We start from the raw sequence: 9206 nt of genomic DNA on the forward strand, positions 1-9206 counted from the left end.
CTGCAAACTTCTGTCCCAATTTTTGGCATGGGGGGTTCCTTTGCATATAGCGTGCCGCTCCAGCCTCAGAAGGGCCTTCCGTCCAAGCTCATTGAGGCTAGCCAATGCCACCAATGCCACCGATGCTACTGATGCCACCGATGCAGGCTCTGTGGCTTATTACTCAGCTTTGTCTTTATAGCGCTTACCGCTCTCCGATGTATGTACAACACATATACTTTATGTTTCAGCATTTACAGTCTCTCTCCCTTGTCCCTATCATGTAAATGTCACAGTGGCAATAATGTGCATCCTTTGATCACTGCTGCTGTCAGTTCTTGTTGTGGGCAAACCATACGTATGTATGGAGATGGATGCAGGAAATCCATGGGTGTGTGACCCTCAGCATGCACACAGATACCCAGGTATGACCTCCGCCAACACAGTTCACTGGCAATAAGGCTCCGTGAGGACTGTATTCATTCATTAAGGAGCCTAGTAGTGTCCCTCCAAAGGGAAGACAGCTATAATTTAAAAAAAAAAAAAAAAGAATATCTAGATACCTGGAGACCGCCATGCTGTGAGGAAGCCCAAGTTTCCATGTGGAGAGGCTAGATATGGAGACAAACAGAAATCCAATTGACAGCCCAAATCAAGTCCTTAGAAAAAAAAGCCTGGCCCTGGCTGTTGTGGCTTGAGCGCTGGCCTGCAAACTGAAAGGTCACTGGTTCTAGTGCCAGTCAAGGCACATGCCTGGCATGTGGGTTTGGACCTCAGTTGGGGGAGTGCAAGAGGAAACTGATCAAATTATCTTGTGGTTAGTTCCAAGCCATTTGAACCAACCAGGTGGGGCCCAAGATACAATGAAGCTAAGACAGCCATGCCTAGTCCAAACAGCTGACCCAAAGAATCCTCAGGAAATAAAATGGCTGTTCTTTTAAGTTACTAAGTTTGGGGTAGCTTGTTAACATAATTGATAACTGAAACACAGATGATCAGTTGTGTTATAATACATTTCTTGCTTTCTTTAATATAAATGGAACTTGAGTGACTATCTGAGTGTTGAAATTTCACACCCTGGAGTCTAGTCTCAGCTTCCCTCATAGCCTTCTATAGTTTCCCCAAGCCTTGGTGTCTTTTTCAAAATATATATTTATTCAGATACTTGATCTACAAGTAGAAGTTGCAGAACGTCTTTGCAAAAGAAGTCTAGCAAGTCCTCATGGTTTTACACTGGTTGACATAATCTTCAAGGACGACACATTGCATACATTTTAATCCATTTAACGTTTCTTGGTAACTGACTACAAGCTTGCGTTTCTTGGTAACTGACTACAAGCTTGCTCTGGGCAAATAAGGAATAAGCTATGATCCATACTTTCACAGAGCTAAGAGTTTGTCAGGGGAAATGCCTTGTTTTAATAAAATGCATTGAGAGCTATAATAGTAATGCTTAAAAAGTGTACTGGACATTTTCAATGCATTTTTCCAAAGATACTTTTTAAAAAGTTTCAGTTCAAAAATGTAGTTAAATATGTGCTGAAATCCATACCAACCGGTCAAAGCCTTTTTGACCTGTGAGGACACCTGACCCAGGTCTCATGGAATGGATTCTCCCTCTTGTGAAGTTCGTATCAGGACACAGGCCTTGAAGAGTCTATGATGAGCTCATAAATCAGAAGCTTTCAAACGTCTGGGAAGGCTGCATTCAGTTAAGTGCTCAGAGATCGACAGAAAACTCATTTTCAGAGAGAAAACATACATACAAAGCTGCAGCTACCATATGGTTCCTGAGAAAGAGAGAAGAAGAGGGGAGAGCTAACGCCACCTGCCACTCTGCTGCCAGGCCCCGGGAGGTGCTACAGGAGACCCAGACGCTGCCTGCCTGCGCCATGTCCCCCTTTGACTGAACCCAGCTGGGAGAGGTGCCCCACATTTGATGCAGGAAGCACACACAGAGATAATGGCGAAAGCCAAACCTTTTTCCTTTGAAGGGTAAGGACTAGGATAAACTGAACAATAACCCTGGAAGGTGAATCAGGCGGTCTAAGAAGATGGAGAGAAGACTGTGGGATGAAGAAAGGCAGGGGCAGCCTTGACCCGAACTCCTGCGAGAGCGCGTGTCATCGTTTGGGAAAAACAACTGTTTCTGACTCATTGGCTGCGTCTGGAGGCAGAGTGGCTGGAGGGGAGGCTGAAAGGGTGACCGTGGCAAACTTAAAACAGAGTATATGTATCACCCTAGTAAATGTAACAAACCCTTCTCGGGTTTGAGAAGCCAGAGAAGACATTAAAGGGATGAACTAACAATGCATTTTCTACTTTCTTGTCAGTATAAAGTAAAGGAAACTTTTGTGGTCTCATCACTCTCATTGGTAGAGAAAAGAGCACACGACATCATTGTGGCTGTATGTGCTTCTTGATGACCTTGGCATTCTGGGCACAGAGTGGCTGATGTAGGATATAAACACTATGCAACGTCTCATACAATGTGTATAAACAAGTAATACTGCATTTTCTGCTCACGGGCATGGCTGACGATATTATTTATGCTTTGAAGTAACAAAAGGGAATAAAGACCAATGACATCTCTAATGAACTAAGTCGCCTGGGTCAATATGTCGGCCTTCCTGGGACACACCTATGGTTCCCGATGTGGTTAGCCTCTTAATGTTTATCATCACATTTTCTCTTAGCAGAAAGAGACACAAAGGCCCGAGGTTTCTAGGACAGACACTCACATACACGCACAATGCGCCACCCCCCTCCCAGATAATAACCAGGGCTGAGATTTCGCTGAAGCACTTATTTCCTGACGTGCTAGGAGTTACTTGTCAGGTTCTACAACCAGGTTCAGAGTCAGTGTCCCGCCTCTTCTGCGCGTGGTTCAATACCCCCGACAGACAACCTGCTTGCAAATGGCAAACCGGGCTAGAAGCACCATTCATCAAACTCATCATAGTTTGCATTATTCGCTTTCCGCCTTCCAGTTGCTAACTTTATAAAAGGAACAGCAATATATTATATTTGTTAAGTCTCAACATGATTCTCAATAGAATGTCTTCATTAGGGTGGAAAAGAAAGTCCTGGCAGAGTTCTTAAGTCAAATCCTGGTCAGACGGCAGCGTGGGGATTGTGGAAGGGGGGGCAGGGGAAGGAGGGGGTAGGGGGGAAAAGTGAATCAAGAAAAAGATATCAAAATAAATAAAAACTTAAAACATCACGATTCAGTAATATTGATGATATTTCTTACATTCTTGGCCAAAGCTCTAGTGGTTTTTCAACTTTGTACTAAGGTCAGCAAAAGACCAGAGAAGCAGACAAAGGAGAAAGTCTGATTCACCTTTGGACAATATACTGTTTATGATTTAGATCTTTTACGCACAGAATAAATTTCTGCCTCTAAGATGCCACAAAGCTATATTTGGTTCCCATAATCCTTTAAAAAAGAAGTGAAGTCCAATTTATGCTTCTTAACTTTGTTCTATATTATTTTGTCTCTTGACTTTCACATCATTTACTTCACCAAGCCTTTAAAATACATTGTTTTTGTAGTTGGATTTTCCTATAGTTTCACATATTTTTTTTTTACAACATAAAAGTAAACCCATTGATGATTAACTTGTTTATCTTCATTTTTAAATGGTTAGGCCTACATAAATAATATGCATTTAAAAATTTATGCAAATAAAAATTAGTTTCCATTTATATGTGAGCACTGAAGTATTCTGTTTCTCCTCATTTCACCATATTAACAGGCCCATATTTCTCACAGAGAAATTATGGTCTTCCCACATTTATCTAGTGCAGTTTTAATGGGGGCAATTGTTGCTACCCTTTAATAATGTTATAATGTATGATGAATGCTATTTACTATAGGACTCTGAACTATAGAACAATGCAAATACTAAAATTCAAAATAGCATGCCTTCATAAAGCTATCTGGTTGCAGTTTTTATGATGTTGTATTGCATAATTATTTCAATCACATCTTTTTCTACCAAATCGATAATGCAAGGAATCAGCGGCCTCTATCAGGTCTTGAGCTGATTAGGGTAAACTAGAAACTGTCTATAAAAGAGCTAGATCATATTAACATAAAAGCACCACACATACAAACAGCAATCATGAACCACATGCGCAATATGCCTGAAACTCTGAAGTCCAGGAAATAAGAAGCTATTTGCAATCCCCCTCCTGGACCTCTCAGGAGGCACAATCAACACCCAGCCAAGCAAATCTAATATAATACTTAGGACTTATTAAAATTCTCATTGAAATTCACTGATTATCTACCAAAGAATAGATCCTGTAAGAAAAGATAGTATGTTGTAGTTAGACATTATTTGTAAAATAATGGAAAAATGAAGCAGACTCTAATTTTAGCATTGATGGCCAGGGAGCTCTGGCTATTTTAATTTCAGTGAAGCGAAAATGTGTTATTATTGAAGATATTTGAAACTCTGGTTATGTAAGTTTATTGCTCTTCCTTATATAACAATAATCCTGAGGCTGACACTGAAACATATTATAATAATACAAGAGGTTATTATGATATCACATTAATAAATGATAGCAATGTGTTGGACACAGCACACATCAGAATTTATAGGTGTGTCTTCTGATGAAAAAAAAATTTTTAAAGATCTTATTCATTTATTTTTAGAGAGAGGGGAAGGGAGGGAGAGAAAGAGAGGGAGAGAAACATTAACATGTGGTTGCCTCTTGCACGCCCCCAGCTGGGGACCTGGCCTGCAACCCAGGCATGTGCCCTGACTGGGAATCGAACCTGCAACCCTTTGGTTCACAGGCCAGCGGTTAATCCACTGAGCCACACCGGCCAGGGCAAGGAGTTTTTATCCCACACAAAAATAGCTAAATATAGTTTGCTAGCTCCTCCTCTAGTGCTTTCTATGTTTTACTTCACTCTCCTGTCACATTACCTCCTGTTACAGACGAAGAGTCCAGGCCGAGATAAGGGTTATGTGTGTCGAATTCCACATCTAATCAGTGGTCAATAGCAGCTGCAATCACGGGTCAGCCTGGGTTCGTCATGAGTAGACAGAGAATATGATTCTGCAGGTTCTTGAAGGAAAGAACAGAAGACAAAACAGTGCAGCACCAATAAGACTTTTATTTGACATCAGTTTCATCGTCAATCAAATTTGAAGAGTCTAAGTGTCTTAGTGGAAAACACTTTCTGTGTAGCAATAAAGGCGATTACAGAGATGTGCTGGGGAAACCTGCATGGGAACACAGATACAGTGAAAATATGTGCAGACATAGATTCTAATCAGATGGGATATAAAGTTTTAAGGAAGGAAAAACCTTTAATAATGATGTTTGAATATTGCAATGCTGCAATGACCACAGGAGAGCAGAGCTCTCTTTGAGATCCTCATTTTAATTCCTTTGGATATACACACAGGAGTAGGATTTCTGGATCCCACAGTCCTTCTTTATTTACCTTTTGGAGGAACCCTCACGCTCTTTCCATAGTGGCTGCAGCAATTTACATTCCCAGCGCAGGGGGTTTCTTTCCTCCACCTCATCGCCAATATGAGTTATCTTTGGTCTTTTAGGTGATAGCTATTCTAAGAGGTGTGAGGTGGTGTCTCCTTGTGGCTCTTGATTTGCATTTCCCTGATGGCTAGAGAAGCTGAGCATCTTTCAAAAAACTGGTTGGCCAGGGACTGAATAGACATTTCTCCCCCAAAGCTATACCCTCGCCACCAGGCACTTGGAAAGGTGCGCACTGTCTTGTCTCTTCGAGTTTCACTGAAACTCACAGGAACTGAGCTCAGTCCATTATCTGCAGCTGCCCCATATCTGGGACTAAATCGGTGCAAAATACCCTACTTCCCACCTGTTTCTCCCATCTTTTCCCATAAGTGCCACACAACAGAGCTCCTCTAGAAGGGTCTCTCCGCACGCAAGGTGTCTTATGTCCACGTCTGTCTCCAGCGTGCCGTGATCCACATCTGGACCATCTGATCTTCAGTGTAGAGTCTCCTAGCCTGTAGCCTACACATCCAAAGAGCTGTATTTTTTTCCTTTTTTTAAACTTTCACATTTGATTACTTTATATTGCAATTAAGAGTTCTATTACCTGTTGTCTATTAGCAAAGGGGACAAATCCCTCTCTTGATTAGCCTGACATATAGTTTTATTTGAGATGCATTGTTTCATGTCAAGCTGTCCTCACTGTTAAAATGAATATATACAAATGCTATATTATTGTTGATTAATACATTACTGTGGTGTAGTTTATTGAGTTTTTTGGGATTACCTATTGTAAGAGGTACATTTTTATAAAATAAAGAAGCACATTGGATATAGCACCTATAGAATGCAAGGCAGCTCAGGACACCCTTCCACAGCCACAGGCTCAAATTCCCAGGGCCTGGTCCTACACGCAGGAGGGCTTGTGACATTTGGGTCTTCTCCAAAGAAATTTTGAAAAAAAAGAAAAGTCATCATAGGTTTCCCTTTGAAATCCTTTTTTCACTTTATGTTGGTTGATAACTCTCAATTCATTCTATTTTGCTTTGAATAATGGGATTCAAAGAGCCTCGCAATTCTAAAATGAAACATATCCCAGGCTGCCTAGTTTGGGGATGAGACATAAAAAGGCTCCTGAAACTTTTGAAATGGAAAATGGGAAAAAAAAAATCTGTGCAGATCAAAATGCATTTCATGTTCAAAATTTTCCAGATATACAGACTTCCTGAAACTATGTTTCATAAGTTAGTTTGTGGTTTCCGGTTGGTTGGTACCGGATGGTAGAATCAAACGTTACGGTGTCGATTGCAGGTTTCAAACCAAAGCATGGCTCTTCCCAGCAGTTTTAAAGGCTAACATTGTCAGCTGCGCTGTTGCCTTATAATTGAGGTAAAAAATGCATTTTTATTGTTTAAAAATTGAAAGTTATCACTCGTTGAATTGTTTTTCCAACAACTCTAGACACCAAGGTAACTAGCGATACAAATAGTAGAATGAATGAAATGTTGAAAATCTGATATGTTATTGCGATGGTTGATTTCACATGTCAACTTGTCTGGGCCCTGATATCACGCAGCGCAGATAAGTGGGAAAACACTATCATGGATGCTTCTGTGAGGGCATTTTTGGACAGATTAGCATTGAAATGGCGGACCTGTGGGTAAAGCAGGTGGCCTAACTTAATGTGAGTTTAGGCCTCATCCCATCAGTTGAAGGCCTGACTAGGACAAAAAGGTTTGAGCCAGACCGGATTCTGCAATTTCACAATCTTCAGACTGGAAATTTTGGATTTTGGACTTGTCGGTCTCCATAACTGCATGAATCAATTCCTTAAAATAAATCTGTGTGGGAAGAAGACCTTCGGCATTGCCCTAGCGGAGTGCCTGCTCTCTGGGTGGAGCTTTGTGTAACACACCAACTGACTGTGACCTCGGAAAGGCTGCCAAGGATGTCTTCCACAAAGGATATGGGTTCAGCATGGTCAAAATAGACCTGGGGACCAAGTCATGTAGTGGAGTGGAATTTTCTACTTCTGGTATGCTTATACTGATACAGGGAAAGCTTTAGGCAACCCAGAGACCAAAGGTAAGATCTGTAACTATGGACTTAGCTTCACCTGAAAGCAGAGCCCAGACAATACCCTTGGAACAGAAATCTCTCAGGAGAATAAGTTGGCCGAAGGGTTGAAACTTACCCTTGACACCATATTTGTACCAAACACAGGAAAGAGGAGTGGGAAATTGAAGGCCTCCTATAAATGGGCTTCAGTCTTGGCAGGAATGTTGATATGGATTGTTCTGACCCAACCCTCTACGGCTGGGCTGCATTAGCCTTTGAAGATTGGCTTGCTGGCTATCAGATGAGTTTTGACACAGCCAAATCCAAACTGTCACAGAGTGATTTCGCCCTGGGTTACAAGGCTGCAGACTTCCAGCTGCACACTCATGTGAATGATGGCACTGAATTTGGAGGGTCTGTCTACCAGAAGGTTAATGAGAAGATTGAAACATCAATAAACCGTGCTTAGACAGCCGTTTTGGCACCACTGCTAAATACAAGTGGGATAGTAGAACTTCTCTCTCTGCTGAAGTAAATGATGCCGGCCTGAGTGGACTGCGTTATACTTAGGCTCTTTAACCAGGACTCAAAGTGACCCCATCAGCATTAACTAATGGAAAGAACTTCAATGCAGGAAGTCACAAGGTTGGGTTGGGGTTTGAACTAGAAGCTTAATGAGGTTTTGAATAAAGCATCAGGTTTCTCCCTGGAGATGAAGAGAAATGAACTCACTATGTTTTGGCCTTAAAATTCTTCTTTGAAATTTCAAAAGTGTAACCATTTTATTCTTCCAAAGAATTGTAACCCTCCCACACCCTGAAGTCCAGAGATCGCATGTCCATCCTAAGGGAGGTGCTGGGAGGCACGCATGGAAGTTGTCATGCTTGTGCCACATTTCAGTTCAGTTTACAGTATCATTTTAAATGTGTTCCTCAGTGACAATGTAGCGTCATGTTGTAAAGGGAGTAACCCGATTCTCCAGTCTGTACATCACGTCCGGCATGTCCCACACTGCTTTTTCATGGCCTTTTCATATATTAATCTCTGAGCTGTAGTGTAGTCTTTGGTTTTGCATCAGAACAAAATAAATGATCCCATCACATTTGAAAATAAAAAATAAAATAAAATAAAAATAAATAAATAAACCTGGGCATGTGTGTTCTATCTGTTCTTTTTCTCTGGAGACCCCTGACCAACGCACTGAGACAAGTAGGGGTCTATACATGCTAAAAAGGAGGGATGTCAGAAACAGACATCATGTGCCATTTAAATCAGAACTTAGTTGAACTCATTAGTATTCAAAGCTACTTGAACTAATATAAAGTATTCTATTTTTCATGATTGAATTTCTCTTCCATACAAACATAGACCATGTATTCTTCTGGAGGGAATATAACTTGATACACCTTTTCTGGTAGGTTGCGGCAACATACTGTGTTAAAACGTGCGTGGCTACACAGGTGTTAGAACATGCAAAACCCCAAACAATGACAAGACCGAGTTCTGGTGAGGACGCGGGGCCGCAGGAGCGCTCCTTCATTGCTGGTGGGAACGCAAACCGGTGCGGCCCCTTCGGAGTCTGGCAGGTTCTTACAGAAGAACTAAATAGACTCTTATTGCATCTTCACCCAGAGGAGCTGAAAGCTACGTCCATACAGAAAGCTGCA

General features: G+C 41.5%; 1 pseudogene; it reads left to right on the top strand.

The window, feature by feature from the left end:
• Positions 1-7429: 7429 nt before the first annotated feature.
• LOC150002452 (non-selective voltage-gated ion channel VDAC3 pseudogene) lies at positions 7430-8214 on the top strand (annotated as a pseudogene).
• The last annotated feature ends 992 nt before the right edge of the window (positions 8215-9206 follow it).

This window comes from Furipterus horrens, unplaced genomic scaffold (genome assembly GCF_987537825.1).
Source record: "Furipterus horrens unplaced genomic scaffold, mFurHor1.1.pri manual_scaffold_8, whole genome shotgun sequence".
Lineage (NCBI taxonomy): Eukaryota > Metazoa > Chordata > Mammalia > Chiroptera > Furipteridae > Furipterus > Furipterus horrens.